Source organism: Salarias fasciatus, chromosome 14 (assembly GCF_902148845.1).
Source record: "Salarias fasciatus chromosome 14, fSalaFa1.1, whole genome shotgun sequence".
Lineage (NCBI taxonomy): Eukaryota > Metazoa > Chordata > Actinopteri > Blenniiformes > Blenniidae > Salarias > Salarias fasciatus.
Window position 1 is genome coordinate 645747 of NC_043758.1, and position 21988 is coordinate 667734.

Genomic DNA, 21988 nt, shown 5'->3' on the forward strand with positions numbered 1-21988 from the left:
ACAGCCGCCAAGATCTGATAGACATCGGCCTTTGGGCTAAAACGGATATTACAAGTGACTTCTCACGGACACACAACATCCCACTGGAGATAGCAAGACCACCGGGCACCCCGTGGATTGTTGTCGGGACCAACAGGCGTCGGAGACGGCGCAGGGAGAGGAAGCAGAAACGCGGACGCCGGGCAGGCCTGCAAGCCCAGCTCAGGAGACGACCGCACAGACCACCGCTTCCTTCCATATTCCTGACAAACGCAAGATCCCTCGTAAATAAGATGGATGATCTACAATCACAGATCGCCTACAACTGCTACATCCGTGAGTGCTGTCTTCTGATTGTCAGCGAATCCTGGCTGCGCCCGCACATCCCTGATGCTACTGTCCAGCTAGCAGGCCGCACCATCCACCGCCACGACCGGACCAAAGCCTCCGGTAAGAGCATAGGTGGAGGGCTCTGTGTTTATGTGCTTGAGGACTGGTGCTCGGACAGCAGAGTGACAGACACCTACTGCTCACCGGATCTAGAGGCCATGTCCGTGCAGTGTCGTCCCTTCCAGTTGCCACGGGAGATAACGGTAGCCACCATCACCGCGGTATATATACCCCCCGATGCTAACGTTAGCACGGCACTCGGCCAGCTTCAGCTCATGATCTCCGAACAACAGAGGGCTCATCCAGATGGTGTACATATCGTTGCTGGGGATTTCAATAAAGCACAGCTCAAGACTGTACTCCCCAAATTCCACCAGCACGTCAAGTGTGCAACTAGAGGAGAAAACACTCTGGATCATGTTTATTCGAACATTAAACATGCATACAGGGCGACCCCCCTCCCCCACCTCGGACAATCTGACCACCTCTCTCTGCTTCTCTTCCCTGCCTACACCCCCCTCAGAAGGCAAACTAAACCGTCCACAGTGACCATTAAAGCCTGGCCTGGAAATGCTCTAGACCAACTGAGGGACTGTTTTGAACACACAGACTGGAATATTTTTGAAGATCAGGACTTGGACACATATACCGAGTCTGTTCTCTTCTACATCAGGTGTTGTGTAGAGAACGTCACAGAGGACAGACGCATCCGGGTCTTTCCAAACAGGAAACCCTGGATGACAACGGAAGTCCAGACCCTGATCAGAGCTCGTGACTCAGCCTACAGGGCGGGGGACAGAGCTCTCTACAGCATCGCAAGAGCCGATCTGAGGAGGGGCATCAAACAGGCCAAGGAGTCCTACAGGAGGAAAATGGAGGGTTATCTGACGGACAACAACCCGCGTCAGATGTGGAGGGGCATCCAGGCCCTAACCAACTACAAAGGTAACCCCCCTTCTACATCCTCCAGCAGCAACAGCAGCACACTGGCAGAGGAGCTAAACAGTTTCTTTGCTCGGTTCGAGACCACCAACTCCTCCCATCAGCAGTCACTGACCCCTCTCCCCCCCGGTTCCAGCAATCCTCCTCTCTCTCTCCAGGAGCATGAGGTGAGGAATAACCTGAGAGCGGTGAACCCCAGGAAAGCTGCTGGTCCTGATGGGATCCCTGGGGCAGTGATCAAGGCATGTGCAGACCAACTGACAGAGGTACTCACCAGACTTTTCAATCTCTCTCTGACACATGCCACTGTCCCCACATGTCTGAAGGCCTCCATTATTGTCCCCATCCCCAAAAAACCGGTCATAGCCAACCTAAATGATTACAGACCCATCGCTCTGACGTCTGTAGTCATGAAGTGCTTCGAGCGATCAGTCTCCCAGCATATTAGAGACTGCCTCCCCCCCTCACTCGACCCTCACCAGTTTGCCTACAGGCCAAACAGGTCTACTGAGGATGCCATCGCCATCACACTCCACACAGCGCTGAGCCACCTGGAGAACAAGAACAGCTACGTGAGGATGCTCTTCGTGGACTATAGCTCAGCATTTAACACCATCATCCCAGACATCCTCACCACCAAACTGCTCAAACTACAAGTCCCCCTCCTCACCTGTCACTGGATTAAAAACTTCCTGACTGGACGCCCACAGTCTGTGAGACTCGGTCCCCACCACTCATCCACAATCACACTCAGCACTGGTTCCCCCCAAGGCTGTGTTCTGAGCCCTCTTCTGTACGCCCTGTACACCCACGACTGCTCTCCCACCCACCCAACCAACCGCATCATCAAGTATGCGGATGACACCACTGTGGTCGGACTCATCCGAGGCGAGGACGAGACAGCGTACAGGGCCGAGGTGGAGGAGCTCTCACGCTGGTGCTCAGTAAATAACCTGACCCTGAATGTCCTAAAAACTAAAGAACTGATCATGGACTTCAGGAGGACGAGACAGGTCCACACACCCCTCCTCATAAATGGAGAACAGGTGGAGACTGTCACCACCTTCAGGTTTCTGGGCACCCACATCTCCGCAGACCACTCCTGGTCTGACAACATCAGAGCCATGGTCAAAAAGGCACAGCAGCGGCTACATTTCCTCCGTGTGCTCAGGAAGAACAACCTGAGCACAAAGCTGCTGCTGGCCTTCTATCACTCCTCTGTGGAGAGCGTACTAACGTACTGTCTGAGTGTGTGGTATGCAGGCTCCACAGTTGGGGACAGGAAGGCGGTGCAGAGGGTCATAAACACTGCCCAAAAGATCATCGGCTGCACCCTGCCCACGCTGGAGCACATCTCCACATCCTGCTGCCTCAGGAGGACTAAAGCCATCACAGGAGACCCTGCACACCCTGCCCACTCCCTGTTTGATCTTCTGCCCTCTGGCAGACGCTACAGGTCAATAAAATCACACACCAGCAGACTGACAAACAGCTTCTTCCCCTGGGCCATACGCATTGCAAACACCCACGGACACAGAAACGCACACTCACTTATGAACAGACTCCCATAACCCCCCCCCCATGGACTAAATCACCCAACTATCTCCTTGCACTTTAAGAGTTTGTGCCTCATGTAGCATGATCACCACTCTGTTACACTGTTATTTATTACTCTTGCATCTTGTGGATGCGTTATGCAATTATATCTGCCCTTGTATTTTTTTCTGTTGTTACCTAATGTCTGTGTTGTTTTCTGTTTTGTCTCTGATGTCTTTCCTAAGTTTTCTTGTCCTTGACTTTTTAATCGAGGTGAATTGTAGCTTTATATGAGCTCCCATGTAATTTCGTTGTACCCCCCCCCGTGCAATGACAATAAAGTCTATTCTATTCTATTCTATTCTATTCTATGTTTTAATTTTGGCCAAGGTCCTCAGGTTGAAAAAACTTTTGATGACTGCGCTGATCTGCTGCTCGAACTTCAAGGAACTGTCGAAGATCACACCCAGATTCCTCACAACTGGCTTGGACTTCATGGCAAGAGGACCCAGGGTGTTGGAGTGAAATGCTGGGGCGGTTTTGCCAAATAGAATAACATCAGTCTTATCCTCGTTGAGGTTGAGGAAATTGGCTGTCATCCAAGCCTTGATGTCAGACATGCAGTCAAACAGAGGCTGGAGAGCAGCAGGGTCGTCGGCCTTGAAGGGGAGGTACAGCTGAACGTCGTCCGCATAGCAGTGGAAGGAGATATTATATTTATTTATAATATCTCCTAAGGGCAATATGTACAGGATGAACAGAATGGGGCCTAAGATGGAGCCTTGAGGCACACCACAAGAGAGGGGGGCTACAGAAGAGGTGAAGTCTCCCAGCTGAACAGAGAAGCTCCTGTCAGTCAGGTAGGAACGGAAAAACTCCAGAACTGTACCTCTGATGCCCAGGTGTTCGAGGCGAGACAGTAGGACCCTGTGGTCCACTGAATCGAAGGCGGAGGTGAGATCTAGGAGCACCAGGACCACAGGGCTACCTGAGTCCGCAGCTAGGAGCAGGTCGTTAAGGACTCTCAGGAGGGCAGTCTCTGTGCTGTGGCCACTGTTTAGGCTCTTAAAATATACCAAATTACCTCGTTAAGAATTAATTATGGACGTTACCGCTCAGGACACTTGGATTACAGCGGACGAGCAGTATGAAGGAAAATGGGCACGTTTTGTGGACTTTATGGACCGTTTTTTCTGTCGGGCTCTATCAGTCCCTGTTTGTTGACCACGAAAATCCCCAAACATCTCCAACTGCATTTGAAACATAAAAAAACTGCTCCAGAATGTTTCTCAGCATGAGGGTGAGTAGAAAATGAGGCCAAATCGTTTTTTGGGTGGAGTATTCCTTTAAGCTGAAACGGTCGAGGGCAGTGCCTCTGACTGTGCCCCCAGTGAGAGAGTGGGCGTGACCAGATGCATTCAAGTGCATCCTGTAAAGTAGGCTGTGAAAATCAGGCTGTCCGGAGGAGGGCTCCTCAGAGCCCCTTTTTAGACCCTAAAACTCCGAACATAAGATGAATTTGTGGCAAACAAACTTAAATACTATGTTTTTGGGCGTCTGTGACCTCTATGACGTGCCTGAAAAATGGCATAATAGGTCCACTTTAAATTTGATAAGCCCCTCCCACTGGGTGGGACAAACTAAAGTAATATATTCAGGAAAGGCATATTTGTGGCGAGTAAACAAACATATTAATTATATAAAACAGCAGTGGACTGTGTAAGAGCCAGTTCATGGGGAATTCATATAAAGAATAATTTAGATTTAAAATGTTTAAAAAATTCTTCATTTCATTTTTAAGAAATTCATGATGATTGTGATATGTCAAAGAATGCATAATTTAATTAATATAGAAAAAGAGATTTATTGTGAAATGTGATTTTGGCTTTCATTCCGTTTTTTCTGTCGGGCTCTATCGGTCCCTGTTTGTATTACGTCATTTGATACTGCCTGCATGTACTTCAGATTGCAGCTATAACTGATGGAAGCAACACAGTTTTTTGACCGTCTGTAACGAGCCCTATTTTTTTTTTGTATGCTTTAAGTTTTCAAGTAAAACATCTTAAAAGAAGACTTGGTTTCAGTTGAGTGATTCAGATACTGGTTGTTAGACAAGCTGCAAAGGTGGTACAACGATCTTTGATAGATAGATAGATAGATGATAGATAAAAACTTTATTAATCTCCCAAGGGAGAAATTCCGGTGTCCAGCAGCCCACAGATCATTCACATGCAAATAAATAACAACAGTACAATAAATACAAGTGCTCGGATTGTACTTAGTTTGGCTGAGGCACATCTGTTATACAGCCTGATTGCTGAGGGGATGAACGACCTCTTGAAGCGCTCAGTTCTGCAGCGCAATGACAGGAGCCTGTTACTCCGGTCACTTTTTTGAGCTGCAACTGTGTCGTGCAGTGGATGTTTGGAGTTCCTCAAGATACGCTGCATTAGAGCCCCCATCCTCCTCTCCAAGACTGCTACAGCAGAGTCCACCTTCCTCCCCATCACAGACACACACCTCCTGATCAGTCTGTCCAGCCGATTGCTGTCTCTTTTTATCATACTGCTACCCCAACAGACAACCCCAAAGAAAACAGCACTTGCAACAACAGACTGGTAGAAAATGTACAGCATGTCACCACACACGTCAAAGGATTTAAGTCTCCTCAGGAAAAACAGCCTGCTCTGTCCTTTCTTATACAGGGCCCAAGCCTGCTCCGACCAGTCCAGTTTGTGGTCAAGGTGCACACCCAAGTATCTGTAGGTGTGAACAACCTCAATACTCTCTCCGTCGATGATGACAGGTTGATGAGAGGGCTTCCTGCCAAAGTCAATGATCATCTCCTTCGTCTTCGAGGTGTTCAGAATAAGACCATTGTCCCTGCTCCAGGCGGTGAATCCCGCGATGAGCTCCCTGTACTCTTTTTCATCCCTACCCTTCACACATGCCACAATTGCAGTGTCATCTGAATACTTCTGCACTCGACACGCAGCAGATCTGTGAGCAAAGTCAGCAGCGTACAGTGTGAAGAGAAAGGGAGATAGTACAGTCCCCTGCGGTGCACCAGTGTTGCTCATCAGGGTCCCAGATACACACCCCCCGAGCCGGACGTATTGTGACCTCAGAGTCAGGTAGTTGTGGATCCAGTGAACAAAGAGGATCCACTCCCATCCTCTCACGCTTCCCCTTCAGTAGCTGAGGCTGGATGGTATCAAAGGCGCTTGTAAAGTCGAAAAACATCAATCTCACAGCCTCCAGCTCCCTCCAGAAAGGAGAGCGCCTGATGGACCATAAACAAGACCGCATCGTCCACTCCCATGCTGTCCTGATAGGCGAACTGAAGGGGGTCCAGCCCCCCCTCCACTTGAGGTTTGAGCAGCCGGAGCAGCAGCCTCTCAAAAGTCTTCATCACCACGGATGTTAGGGCCACTGGTCTGTAGTCCTTCATCCCTGCAGGCCTTGCCACCTTGGGCACTGGGACAAGGCATGAGGTCTTCCACAACGCAGGGACACGTCCAGTCTGAAGACTCCGATTGAAGATGGTTTGGAGAGGCACAGCCAGCTCTGACGCACACTCCTTCAGCAGCCGTGGTGATATCCCATCAGGCCCTGCAGCTTTCCGTCCATGGAGCCTCCTCAGCTCCACACACACCTCCTCCACAGTGAAGGCCGGCGCGTCAGCAGAGGTGGAGCAGCCGCTGGGTGGAGGAGAGGAGCAGGTCACAGCAGCAGAGGTGGAGCCGCTCCCAGGTGGAGAAGAGGAGCAGGTCACAGCAGCCGAGGTGGAGTGGCCGCTGGGTGGACATCCGTTGGTGTGTGTGTGCGTTTGTGCAGAGTCAAACCGGTTGTAAAAACGGTTGAACTCGTCCGCCATGTCCACATCACCAGGAGCTACACATCCCTTCTCCTTGAAACCAGTAATGGTTCTCATGCCCTTCCAGACCTCTCGGGAGCTCTTATCCTGCAGCTTCCTCTCGAGTCCTGGTTTGTACTCCCTCCTGGCCCGTCTCATGGCCCTCCTCAGGTTATGTTGAGCAGTCCTCATTCTCTGCCGGTCACCAGACTTAAAAGCCTCCTTTTTACAGTTCAGCAGATGTTTTGTGTCACTTCTGATCCACGGCTTGTTGTTTGGGAAGCAGCGCACGGTTCTCAGGGGCACTACTACATCCGTGCAGAAATTTATGTAGTCTGTGACACAGACCACGCTCTCATCAATGTCACTGTCCAAGTCTGAACCCACAAGCAGATTCCAATCTGTGGATTCAAAACAGTCCCTCAGCCTGCCTGTTGTCTCAGGGGTCCACTGCCTAAAAGACCTCCTGACTGTAGGCAGTCTCATCACAGATGGTTTGTATGATGGTCTGAGGTGTATGAGATTGTGGTCGGACTTTCCAAGGGGAGGCAGAGGCATGGCAGAGTAAGCAGATCTTACATTCACAGAACACAGGTCCAGAGTGTTGTTATGTCTGGTTGGACACTGCACATATTGAGTGAAGCCGCCTAAATGAGGGCTCACATCAACATGGTTGAAGTCCCCTGAAATAATGATGAGCGCCTCTGGATGTGAGGACTGGATCCTGGACACCGCCTCCTGGATGACGTCACACGCTGACGTCGCGTCCGCACGCGGCGGGATGTAAACAATAATGGCGGCGACCAGGTGAATCTCCCTCGGGAGATAATATGATCTTAATCCGACCGCCAGGAGCTCAACATCATGGGTACAGATTTTATCTTTCACCGTGATGTGACCGGGATGGCACCACTTGTTGTTGACCAGCGCGGCAAGTCCACCACCCCTCGCTTTCCCGCAGGATTCCGCCGCTCTGTCCGCTCGAACGAGTGTGAAGCCGGGGATGCTAACAGTGGAGTCCGGCAGGGTCTCATTCATCCAGGTCTCCGTGAGCAGATATAACGAAGCTTCCCGGTAAGCACTCTCGCACTTCATCAGGGCTTCCAGCTCATCGCGCTTGTTGGGCATAGAGTTTACGTTACCCATTATAATAGATGGCACAAAGGGCTTGTACCTCCACCTTTTAGCTTTTAGCTTAGCGCCGGCTTGGCATCCTCGGAAGGGCTTCTTGATCTCGCGTGGGATCGGATGCTTGATTCCCCTCGATGTGCGCCTCAGCTCAAGGAGCTCATCCCTCGAGTACTTGTGCCAGCACATTCCAAAACAGAACAACCACCAAAAACAAAAAAACAAAAAAAAACACTAGCGCTGCTCGGACTTGCTGCCACCGCAGTTGGCGCATGCTCAGACACAGAGTGCCACTACATTAAGTCAAAAAACTCGCTAATGGAGCCTCGCTGCCTGGATTGATTGGATTAAGCGGCAGAGAAAAAGAAAAAAAAGGAAAAAGAAGAAGCTTGCACCTCACAGAGAGAAAATGGGATCAAAAGGATAACTCTTTGGAATTACTCCCCTGGAAAAAGGTAACGAAAAAGCCTTCTTTACCTTTGAATATTGTGAAGAAAAGACGTTCCCCTGGTAAATGACGGAGTTAAAAAAAAAAAAAAAAAAACTATCGGCAAAGTTCTGTGGATTCAGTTAATTGCTGAAGATTCACGTGTGCATATCTGTACTTGAGTCGGTCAGTGTGGAGCTATTTGTGGTTTTGGACAGTTTGTTTGCACGCAGTTATAGAAGAAAGGCGACTTTGAAGGAAGTGCTTTAAACTATGTGCCTGCATACTGCACATGAACTCCACAATTAATAGGATGGCTGATGGAGATGACACTTGTGAAGGGGATGGATTGGAGCAGGGGAGATCACGCAGGTTAACCCAGAAGGGTGTGGAGGAAAGATTCCAGCGTTTTATATCGTTGAGGAAACGAATGTTAGCAACTCTAACCAGTCACATTAGGGTGATGGAGGCATTGAAGTGTGATGCTCAAAATGTGGAAATTGTGAAGCTTAAGAGGGAGAGTGATTTTGCACAGTCTCTACGTGAATTCAATAGGCTCAATAGTGAAGTTTGCCGTCTTTTGTCTGAAGAGGAAAAAATTCTTGACCAAAAAAATTGGTATGAGCCTAAAATGGATCATATAACAGGCTTCATGAAGACAATTGACAGATGGCTGGCAGAGGTGTATGATTCCACAGAGAAAGAAAACTTGCAGTTAAAGGAACCTACTGAACAAGTGACAGATGAACAAGATGCTGTTTTGCCCAGTGACAGTGCTTCACAAATAGGGGACAGCAATAGAGAAAAGGCTCACTCTCATGTAAGTAACACCTCCAGCATGTCAAGTGTATCGACCACTCGAGCTCGTCAAGAAGCAGAACATGCAGCTCTACTGAAACGTGCCACGGTGCTGAAGAAAAAACAAGAGCTTGAATTGCAAGAAATTAGAATTAAGGCTGCAAAAGAAGAATTAGAACTGGAGACTGCATTAGCTGAAAGCCAAGCAAAAATTCAAGTGCTTAAAGAGTATGAAACATTGGAAGATGGCAGACGTAGTCACGTGTCACTGCGAAAATCAGTAAGTGGGAACATAAAGAAAGAAAGAGTTAGCATGTCACCACTGCAACATGCTACAATGAGTGTTCAAGCATCAAGACAAGTGCAGCGTTCACAATCACCACAACAGTCACTGCTAGTCTCGAACCAAGGTCCTAGAACACAAAAAGGTGATGACATTATGTCAGTAATGCAAAAGCAGAACGAAATTACTGAATTGCTCGTAAAGCAACAACAGCTTTCACAGCTACCGACAAAGGACGTTTCTGTGTTCAAAGGTGATGCGCTTCAGTTCAAGTCTTTCATGAGAGCATTTGAACATGCCATAGAGCAGAAAACAGACAATGACCAAGACAAACTTTATTTCTTGGAACAATTTACAGATGGAGAGCCCCAACAACTCGTGCATAGTTGTGCTCATATGGCACCAAGCACGGGCTATAAAGAAGCGAAGTGTCTTCTGCATAAGCATTATGGAGATGAGCTTCGAATTGCCAGTGCCTACATGGAGAACGCACTCAATTGGCCACAAGTGAAGGCAGATGATGGTAAAGCGTTAAACGCCTTTGCAATGTTTCTGATAGGATGTCGTAACTCTATGGAAGACATTGAGTTTTTAGAAGAGATGGATAATCCTACTAATCTGCGCTCCCTGATATCCAAGCTGCCTTACAAAATGAAAGAACGCTGGCGAACAGAAGCTTTCGACCTCAAGGAACGACGTGGTCACAGGGCCAGATTTACTGATTTGGTGAACTTCATAGACCTACAAGCTAAGATCGCAATAGATCCATTTTTTGGTGATATCTCAGATGGCCGCTCAACCACAGCAATAAAGATGAACCAAAAAGGAAAGCAGCCTGTAAAAAAGGAGGTTCGTGGAAGCAGTTTTGCAACCAATGTTGTTCCCGAAGCCAAAGAGCCTCAAGAAAGGCCTGCCAAGGTCAAACCTGTCAGCAGTGGTAAAGCGGCGAACGCCTTTGATAAACCGTGTTTGTATTGTCAGCAGTCTCACGCTCTTGCCTCATGCAGTAAGATCAAAGGTCAGCCCCATCAAGACCGAGTGGAATTTCTGAAATCAAAGGGTCTATGTTTTGCATGTTTGATTCCTGGCCATCTCAGCAAATCATGTAAACAAAAAGTGGAGTGCAAAGAATGTGGATTTAAGCACCCTGATGTTCTGCACAAACAGAAGGATGAGAGTTCCGTCTTACAAGGAAAGAGTGATGGTTCTAGTACTAAAGAGGAGCTAGCTGCCGAGGTTCCCATCTCACAAGAGTCTTGCGGCCTCACGGGGGCCGGAGAAGCTGAATGTGTACTGTCAATAGTACCGGTGAAGGTCAAATCGAAGAATAGTGATCGGCATGTAGATACATACGCCTTTCTGGACCCAGGAAGCACGGCAACATTCTGTACGGAAGACCTGCAAAGGAAATTGAATGTGAAAGGGAAACCAACAAGGATACTTCTCAGCACCATGGGTCAAGATGCACCGAACAAACAGAAGCTCATGAACAGTTTTGTTTTATCAGAGCTTGAAGTGTGTGGGCTTGAGGACAGTATGTATGTTGAGTTGCCCAAGGTGTTTGCACACAGCAGCATACCTGTTCATGCTGGAAACATACCCAAGCAGTCAGATATCCAGCAGTGGCCTTACCTTCATGAAGTGCGCTTGCCAGAGATAGACACTGATATAGGCCTACTTACTGGAGCTAACTGTTCAAGAGCAATGGAGCCTTGGCGTATCATTAACGGCCAAGATGGAGGTCCTTATGCTGTTAAAACAGCCATTGGCTGGGTCGTGAACGGACCTATAAGAAAAAATGAAAATGAGAACGAGCCACCTCATGAATCTGTGAACAGAATCTCATTGGTGGAGATCGAGAACCTGTTGGTCCAACAGTACAACACTGACTTCCCAGAACGCAACTATGATGACAAGGAAGAGCAGTCTCAGGAAGACAAACAGTTTTTGCAATCTGTGGAAAAGACAACAGTTTTTGAGAATGGGCATTACTGCATTGGATTGCCACTCAGGAATGACAAACTCCAAATGCCTAACAATCGCTGTGTGGCAGAGCAACGCATAGTGTCATTGCTCAGAAAATTAAAAAAGAATCCTGAATTCTTCAAAGATTACAAGGACTTCATGGAAGCAATCATCACCAAGGGCTACGCGGTCCAGGTTCCAACACATCAACTGACCCGAGAGGACAACAGGGTGTTCTATATACCGCACCATGGAGTCTACCACCCAAAGAAAAAGAAGCTTTGGGTGGTATTTGACTGCACATCCACCTATCAAGATCGGTGTCTGAACAGTGAGTTGCTCCAGGGGCCTGATTTAACCAACACATTAGTTGGTGTTCTTCTCCGATTCCGAGAGGAGCCTGTAGCAGTAATGGCAGACATTGAGTCAATGTTTTATCAGGTTAATGTGCCAGAACATGATGCAGACTTACTCCGTTTTCTTTGGTGGCCTAACGGCAGATTGGATGAGCCCATGGAGGAATTCCGGATGACAGTGCACCTTTTTGGAGCCACTTCTTCTCCAAGTGTAGCCTCGTATGCACTGAGAAGAACTGCAGAGGATCACAGAGACACTGCACCCCCAGATGCGGTTCAGACAGTACTGCACAATTTCTACGTAGATGACTGCCTGAAAAGTGTAGCCACAGATGATGACGCAGTGAAACTGGTCAAGGATCTTCAAGCTTTGTGCAGCAGTGGAGGGTTTACCTTAAAAAAGTGGATGAGAAACAGCAGAATGGTGTTAACGTCAATCCCTGGAGAGTACAGAGCCAATGAAGTCAGAGACCTGGATTTGCGACGTGACACTTTACCAGTGGAAAGGACACTCGGGGTGCAGTGGGACACAGAATCGGATACTTTCACGTACAAAATCAAGCTGCAAAACAAGCCAGTGACCAGAAGAGGCATCTTGTCGATTGTTAACTCCATCTATGATCCACTGGGCTTTCTGGTGCCGGTTATCTTGCCTGCTAAGCTTTTGTTGAAAGATCTCTGTCAAGAACATCTTGGCTGGGATGAAAACATTGATGGAAAGCATGCTGAAGAGTGGAGCAGATGGCTCAAAGAAGTTTCTCATCTTTCCAACTTCCATGTGAGAAGATCTTTGAAACCCACTAACTTTGGATGCACTACTGCAGCGCAGTTACATCATTTTTCGGATGCCTCAGAGTATGCCTATGGCACTGTGTCTTACATACTGATGGAGAATGAGTATGGCGAGAAACATTGTGATTTCCTCATGGGAAATCAAGAGTGTCCCCACTAAAGCGAGTCACGATCCCCAGGCTTGAGTTGACCGCGGCGGTTGTCGCAGTGAAGACAAGACAAGACAAGATGTTGCACCAAGAACTGCAAATTCCACTGCAACAATCTGTCTTCTGGACAGACAGCACTACGGTGCTCAGATACATCGACAGCGAAATGGCACGTTTTAAAACTTTTGTTGCTAACAGAATATCTTTGATCCGAGAAGCAACCGAGCCCTTACAATGGATGTATGTCAGAACAACTGAAAATCCTGCAGATCAAGCCAGCAGAGGCCTGAAGGCAAAGAGTTTGATCAAAGGAGGAACATGGATAAATGGACCGGATTTTCTCCTGAACGAAAAAGACTGGCCGGAACAGCCTGGGCGAAAGAAGGAAAGCCTTGAAGATGATCAAGAGGTCAAGAACACAGTCGCTGTCCACGCAGTCAAAGTTGAAGAAAGTATGACACCAATGAACCAGCTACTGACCTATCACTCTGATTGGAACAAATTGAAATGATCAGTGGCTTGGATTGTAAAGGTAAAAGATGCTCCGAGGAAACGCAAAGAAAAACGGAAGGAAGCGTTAAGAGCAATCAGCCAAACTGAAAATGACCCTGAAAAGCAAAGAAAAAAGTTAGAAGACCATATGAAGAAATTTCAAACCGGAAGGAAATCCCTCACCTTGGATGATCTGGATGCTGCTGAAGCAGAAATCATACAGTTCAGTCAAAGACAGCACTTTGAGGAGGAAATCAACGTTCTGAGAAAAGGAAGTCAGCTCAGTCGCAAAAGTGTGCTGTATAAACTTGATCCAACTCTCCAAGATGGCATCTTGAGAGTAGGAGGAAGACTTAACAAGTCTGTTATGCCAGAAAGTGCCAAACATCCAGCAATTCTTCCCAAACACAGCAAAGTTGCCACTTTGATCTTGAGGGACATACATCAAAGAACAGGCCACTGTGGACGTAATTATGTGTTGGCAAAAATGAGACAGAAATATTGGATCCCACAGGCCAATTCTGCAATCAGAAAAATCATCAATCGATGCACGGTGTGCCAAAGGATGACTGGCAAAGCTGGTGAGCAAAAGATGGCGAGCTTACCAAAAGATCGTCTCCTACCGGACCAGCCTCCTTTCACGAACACCGGCGTTGATTACTTCGGCCCGTTTGAGGTCAAACGGGGCCGGGGTACCGTCAAGAGATATGGGGTAATGTTCACTTGTCTCACTCTCCGCGCCGTACACATTGAAGTTGCTGACAGCCTCGACACAGACTCCTGCATCAACGCTATTCGTCGTTTTATTTGTAGGAGAGGTCAAGTTACCACCATCAGGTCAGACAATGGCACAAATTTTGTGGCGGCTGAACGAGAACTAAGAGAAGCCATCCAAGAGTTGGATAATGGCAGAATTGAGAGAACCCTGCAACCAAAGGGAATAAGATGGATATTCAACAGCCCGGCTGCCTCCCATCAGGGTGGGGTTTGGGAAAGGCAAATTCGCACTGCGCGAAGAATCCTCAATTCCCTACTGAAAGAACAGTCAATGAACAACGACTGTCTCCAGACAATGATGTGTGAAGTCGAAAGTATAATCAATGGCAGGCCACTTACAAGCGTTTCAGATGATGGCAATGACATCGAGACTTTAACACCGAATCATTTACTGCTTCTGAAGGCTCAACCAAACCTGCCTCCAGGCATCTTCAGCAAAGAGGACACCTACACAAGAAGAAGATGGAAACAAGTCCAATAGCTCGCAGACTTATTCTGGACTCGCTGGACACGCGAGTATCTTCCACTTCTTCAGGAGCGACAGAAATGGCTGAAGCCTAGAAGAAACTTCATGGCAGGCGATGTTGTGCTCTTAGTGGACAGTTCCTCCCCTCGCAACTCCTGGGTCATGGGGAAGATAGTTGAAACACTACCAGACTCTAGTGGATCGGTGAGAAGAGTGAAACTGAAGACCAAAACCAGCACACTGGAACGACCTGTAAACAAGCTATGCCTGCTTCAAGAAGCTACGTCAGAAGACTGAAGAAGAAGGACGAATTGATACTGATGGACATTCTTTAATTTAAGTGATTTTGGCTCTTTAATGTTTTGAGTTTATAATTGCTTAGTTTTCCAGCCTAACCAATTAGGGGCCGGGTAATGTAAGAGCCAGTTCATGGGGAATTCATATAAAGAATAATTTAGATTTAAAATGTTTAAAAAATTCTTCATTTCATTTTTAAGAAATTCATGATGATTGTGATATGTCAAAGAATGCATAATTTAATTAATATAGAAAGAGAAATTTATTGTGAAATGTGATTTTGGCTTTCATTACGTATTACGTCATTTGATACTGCCTGCATGTACTTCAGATTGCAGCTGTAACTGATGGAAGCAACACAGTTTTTTGACCGTCTGTAACGAGCCTTATTTTTTTTGTATGCTTTAAGTTTTCAAGTAAAACATCTTAAAAGAAGACTTGGTTTCAGTCGAGTGACTCAGATACTGGTTGTTAGACAAGCTGCAAAGGTGGTACAACGAACTTTGAAGACACAGAGTGCCACTACAGACTGGAAATAAAAACCCACTCATTTATATAATACATCCCCCAGATCAACATACACTCTTACACTGAAAACACACACATAGTCGATTCATTGAGTGCAGCTGATCGGGGTGTCATCTCGAGAGTGTTTGTAGTCCAGAGTGTGTGTTGTCTGGAGAGTGTGTCATCCGGAGAGTGTGTGCCAACTTCCTCGCCCCCTGCTGGACTTTCCCGGAATTACAGTTTTTCTGCACTTCACCACTAACTTCACGTTTTTCCAGCGGAGGTCGGCGCTCTGGTCTTCCTCTGCGTTGTCAAACATCGAGTGCCAAGCTGCATTACATGGAAACCAGCGCCACCTACTGTCAGGGAGGATGAACAGAGCCTCGGGAGGCTTTAATTTTTTCACCGCTGACCCACTCAAAACCAGAGACGGCCCACTTTTGGGTCATGACCCACCAGTTGAGAATCTGTTCTGCTTGCTGTTGAGACTCTTCTCCTCAGTGATGGGGGATTAAAACCAGAGATCTGAAGCCGGTCTCACCATTTTCCACCAACAAATTATTAATAACACACCTGGAAGGTTTCTGTCCTTGATTAAACACACCCGAATGGCTGAATGAATGAATGAATGAATGAATGAGTGTCCTCATTGCTTTTGTTTTCCTGCTGTTCAGCAGCACTAGCCTCTCATCCGGCTGCTGACCGGCTGATATCAGCTACACACAAAGAAAATGTGAATAACTTCCATAGAATCCACGTTTCACTCCCTGCGTTCGTCCATCAGGAGGCCGGTGAATCCCCACCTGGCACCAGAAGACGAGAACAAAGCGCCCTGGCTGCTGTAACGGTCAGAGAGGCGCTGGCCGTGGTGCTGAAGGCACAGGGAGCGACGACAGATCAAAACTACTTCAGCAGAAAAACTCCGTTCCTGCAGACCAACAGCAGGGCGACCGCCACCAAAGACCTGCATTTCTGGAATTCAAGTGTCAGACTGAGAAACGTGGAAAACGTGGTCATCAGGACCGAGCAGAACGACCAGAATCACGTCGCCTCATTAGCAGATAATTCCGCTTCCAGAGGAGAGTAAACACGCCGGTCTGTTCCGATTTAAACTTCATCCTTCAGGTACATGGTGACTTGAGGGGGCGGCGGCGGCGGTGGGGTCTCCTCCAGAAGAAGTTTTTTGTATTTGTTCTCCAGAAGGTCTTGACTTTTGCAGTTGTTGTTTAATCGATTATGCCTGTAGCTGAATTTGTCCGTTACTTGTACTCATTTGTTAGAGGCTGGAGCGGTTCAGAGCTTTAACGTTCATGTCCGTTGAAGCTTTTTCCACTGTCGGGTTTCATCTGATAAATATTTGAGGGGTTTTTTTTTCTGAAAATTGACAGAAAAATGCAGATGCAGAGTTTCTGCAGAGGTTCTCTTTTCAAGTAATGTGTTAGGTAAGGGATTACAATTGCAAATAGAGTAACTAAATTCGCGTTACTTTCCTGGATGCAGGCGGGTCATGATGGAGGTAAATATTAAAGGTGGATTCTTCACAGTCCTTCCATTTCATACACCAGATCAGGATGGACCACCTTAAATCCTGCCTGAGCCGCAGCCAGTCAATTCATTTCTATTGCTCACCACTGATTGCTGGAAAGAGAACTCGAAGCGACTTTTCAGACTTTTTCTGCAGATTATTTATAGAAAATGAAGCACAAACACTGTGAGTATATCATCATTTAGCTTTAGAGTTCATTTTGCAGGGTTTTTTTTCTGTTTCTGAGTCGTGGGGAGGGGATAGTGATGAACACACACTGTGAGAGGGAGAGAGAATGACTATAGGGTTAGGGTTACAGCAGAAGGAGTTTATCTGGCAGCTGGCCAATAGGGGGCGCTCCGACCCAGAATGGTTGATCATTATCGGCGGCGTGTGGAAGCATTCAGTGTGTAGCCGTGTTTCAGGTCACGACCCAGCGACCTCTGAGTCCAGCGACGGTTTGCGCCTTACTGAACGATGCTCCGCACCCTCCGTCCTCCATGACGGGACGGTAGCAAGCGTGCACGAGCTCATACTACTTCCCTGTTTGTGCACGTTGCTCTTTTTACAGCACTTAGCAGCGCTGAAAGTTTCTGTCACAGACTTTCCGAAAAACGTGGTGAAATCAGCACAACGCTTCACGTCTTTTCACCAGAGTGGCTGACGTTGCGGCGTGGAGCCAGTAGCTGAGATGATTCACCCACAAAGCCACAGAAAGAACCATCCTTTAAACCACCTTTAAAATAAAGTCGATTTAATGTGCTCAAAGTGGAAAGATTGAAACTAATGAAAAGTTGAAGGACGCTTTCATGTAATTCAGTCTCTGTGCTGGAAAATTCACAAAGAACAGAACCAGGCCGAGAGCTCCACCGCTCCAGAGCCTCGGTGTTTCTGAATCCCACGTAAGATAATCACTGTTGGAAATAAGTGATCAATAAAGTCATGTGATTACTTTATTAAAGAAGTAATCGGTACCCAATTGCTATTTCAAAGTAACTTGACTAACACTGGTTAAAAGTACCTGATTAGTTCACCTCTCTCTCTCTCTCTCTCTCTCTCTCTCTCTCTCTCTCTCTCTCTCTCCCTCTCTCTCTCTCTCACACACACACACACACACACACACACACACACGTCTGGCCGTGTGCAGAGAGCAGAGACGATAATTCCCTCTTGTCAGTTGAAATGGGCAGCATACTGTCTGTCTGTCTGTCAGGCCAAATCTGCAGGATTATGTTATTACAGCCGTAATACCCCAGTATAGTAGCTACACACACACACACACACACACACACACACACACACACACACACACACACACACACAGATTTGTTGCTCCACAAAGTGTGTTGGAAACTGAATGAAGTGCAGAGCAGATGGAGGAAACACCGAGTCATGAAGTGATGCTGTGTGTGTGTGTGTGTGTGTGTGTGTGTGTGTGTGTGTGTGTGTGTGTGTGTGTGTGTGTGTGTGCCTCTCCCTTTTTGAATTTGAGGTACAGCAAAAACATTTGGTTTGCATGTCTTAAAGCATGAGAAGAATTGAATGGGATTGGATATTGTGTCAGGTAATCAGGATAAACTACATTAAAGATGAAGAAGAAGCGGTGGAGAGAGCCAGGACAGCAAACAGCCACCAGTTCTGAGAGAACTAACCTGCAGACTGTAATCTGGAACACTGACAGCTGGAAGACCGCTGGTCGTGGTGTTTTGATGAATTATTTCCCCAAATCAAGAATAGAAAATAACTCGAAAACATTCCACAGGAAATTTTACTTTGTGCCTGCCAGCTGCTGCCCGCTGCTGCGTGTGTGTGCGTGTGTGTGTGCGTGTGTAGAACTCCATCTGTATTGACTGTGAGCTCTGAGCTGAGATCAGCCATGACAGAGTCAGCAGGTGTGTGTGTGTGTTGCCATGGAGACCAGTCGCATTCAGCAGCAGCGGTCAAGATCAAGAGCATGACACACCAAGTCAAGGCCGGTTCAGCTCAAGACTGAGACCCAGGCCAATAAAATGCAGTTGTTTTGCCATCTTCCTGAGTCGTAGAACATGAGCGCCGTGCTGTTCAGCTGCAGCTGCAGCATCAGCGTGAGCTTCTGTCGACCTCCAGGCTCAAAGACTCAGAGAACAGCAGGCCTCTGAGTGAACTCACCATACAGGCTGAGCAGAACTATGAGGCAAATGAGTATTTCAACCTCTCTATGCATGTTGTCCTACTCCAAGCAGTATCGGCCTGAAGGCTGCTGCCAGTGAAGCCTGTCAGGTGATGAGAAGGGGTGTGGTGAAAAAACAAGGCGTAAAATAACTGCCCACGAACTGAGGGAATCAAGTGTGAAGCCACTGGTGCCACTTGCCACCAGTTTTGCCATATTTCAGAGCTGCAACATCACTGGAGCGCCAAAAAGCACCAGGTGTGCAACACTCAGGGACATGGCCGAGGCGAGGAAGGCTGAAGAACCACCAGCACTGAACAACGTCAAGACCGGGCCAAGAAATACCACAGGACTGAATTTTCTAAGGTTTTCTGGACTGATGAAATGAGAGAGTCTTGATGGCTGAGAGCTCCACTCCCTCTCAGACCTCAGCAGGGTGGCGGCGGGTCCTGGTCTGGGTCCTGGTCTGGGTCCTGGTCTGGGTCCTGGTCTGGGTCCTGGTCTGGGCTGGTATCATCAGAGAGGATGGAGTCCAGCTCAACTCCCAGTCCTGCTGCCAGCTTCTGGAAGACGCCTTCTTCAAGCAGGGGGACGGGAAGACGTCCGCATGGTTCAAGAAAAACATGATTTAATGCAGGACAAAGCTCCATCACACATCCCAGGCCTCCACTGCGAGGCCAGAAAAGGTCTGAAGAAGAACAAATAATGACACGGCCTCCTTGTTCAGCTGAGCTGAAGCCCATAGAGAAGCCGTGGCCGCTCATCAGATGTGAGCTCTACAGGGAGGGAAGCAGTCCGGCTCTCTGAGCAGGGTTAGTCTGGAGGCTGTGGCGGACGCTGAACAGATCCAGACACTGAAAGAATCCATGGATGGCAGGCTACTGAGTGTCCTCGCAAAGAAAGGTGGCTGTGTTGGTCACTGATTGGTTTTTTTAATGCCAGAAATGTATATTTGTAAATTCTGAGTTGTTATATTAGTTTCCCTGGTGAAAATAAATGAGTGAAATGTGTCTATATTTGTTTTTTGTTACGTTGCCAAATAATTCTGCACAGTAATCGTTACCTGCTCACACAGATATCCTCCTAAGATACTGAAACTAAAAGAGTCCCACTTCAGCTACCCAGAACATTCAGCTTCAGAATCTTGTGTGTTCATTAAGAACAGAGTTGTTGTTCAGTAACGAAATGAATCCTCAAAAATACAGCTTGCCTAATGATTCTGCACACCCTGTAAATGTTGACATCCAGTCTGTGTGGCAGCTGCATGACGCTGTTTCTACACTCTGAGGACTGACATGACCCCCCCCCCACCCCCCCCCCCCCCCCACTGCCCCACCCCCCCCACCCCCCACCCCCACCATGACATGGATCTATGTCAATACGTATAGAAACGCTATCTACAGTTAGACATGACATTTGATTGGTGTCTTGTCTCATTATCACACAGTAGCGTTTGAATAATTTAGATTACTGTAGTGTTTCCTGTTTGTAATTTATTATATCAGGTTTTCATTAATCATGTATTCAGTTTTATAATCAACTAGAATGTGTCACTCAGAGAGCGCAGACCTCCGCCACAGCTCCAATCAGTCACCAACAACCATAAGAACACCAGATATAATCACACAACATTGTGATCAGGGTGTGATCAGAGCCGAGCGCTGCAGCGTGCGGTGCCTCTCTCTGTCGCCCTCTCTCCCTGTGTGTGTGTGTGTGTTCATCTGAAAAGGAAAACCGAAAAGCAACATAATTTATGTTATTTTACTTCATTTTAATTTGAGAATTGACCGGATTCTCTCGTATTTTCCGTTCCCGACTTCCTGTGAGGTGCGATCTGCTCGGTCCAGCTTTACATCTGGCGGTACACGGCGTGCGGCTCGCGGAGAAAATAGAGAGGAGCGGAGCGCCGCGGTCCACGGCGCGAGCTGCTACGCACGCCGCGCTGTCCCGCACCTCCTGTATGAACCGTCAGATAGGTTAACAGTTCCGATCTGACAGTCGGTGCGCGGCGCTTCCCACTTCCGCGTCGGAAGCGGCGCGTCCTGTGAACCAGGGGTTTGTCTCCCCTGTCGGCGGGCCTGCCCAACCATGTGAAAAACTCCCTATCGGACAATGATGAAGAATCCTTAAAAAATTCCTGGATCCAGACAGTGATCCAGATCATCACCAAAATTTAATGGATTCTAAGTTAGCCCAAGACCCACCTTTCCACTAAGTTTCATTGCAATCCGTCCATTACTTTTTCCATAATCTTGCTAACAAACCAACCAACCAACCAACCAACCGACATGATTACATAACCTCCTGGCGGAGGTAATAATCCAACATGTTACTGAAGTTCCATTAACATGGATCCAAATTCTTTGACACATTTAAACACATTTTTTTTTCTAAAGTAATGCAAAAGTTACTTTGCCTAGTAATTCGTTACTTTTAAAACATTGTAACTCACTTAGAAGAAGTAACTGGTAACTATAAGTAATTACTTTTTAAAAGTAACTTCCCCAACACTGAAGATAAATAAATACACATGATGAAAGTGTGATAAAGTGTAGAACATATGGACACGATTAGAGTGATGAGACGTGGTATATATATGTGTGTGTATATATATATATATGTTTATTTTGTTGTCAATAAAAGGAAAACATCATTTCTACAAACTTGTGGTCACTTGTCATGTTCCACTGTTGTGTTTTTTGGCCCCTGAAGTGAAGTTTTATCATGAGACGTTATATTTCACTGAGAATCAACCGATCCGGTTCTCCTCACTGATCTCTTATAAACACTGCTTTAATTCTCTTATTTTATTTCTCTTTAACCATATTTTACGGTTCTGCGGTTCCATCCAGGGGTTTGTGTCCGAGTTCCACTTCCTGTTTGCTGCTGCCGCCCTCTTGTGGTCACCAGGGTGAACTGTTCTGAGGTGTTGGTCTGTTCAGCCTTCAGGAGAACTCACGGAGTGGAACCTCAGCCGCCGCCTCCTGTTGAGGCTGATCTGGGATCTGCTCGTCACCCTGCTCCGTTCTGCCGGTTCTCTCGGCGTGTCGGAGGAACGTTGTCCTCACTCCGGCGAGTTCGGACCAAATCTAGAAACTTGTGTTTGATGTGAGTTCAGAGGCAGAACATTCAGGACGGTGCGGTCAGAGAGCAGGGACGTTCTGCCACTGCTGA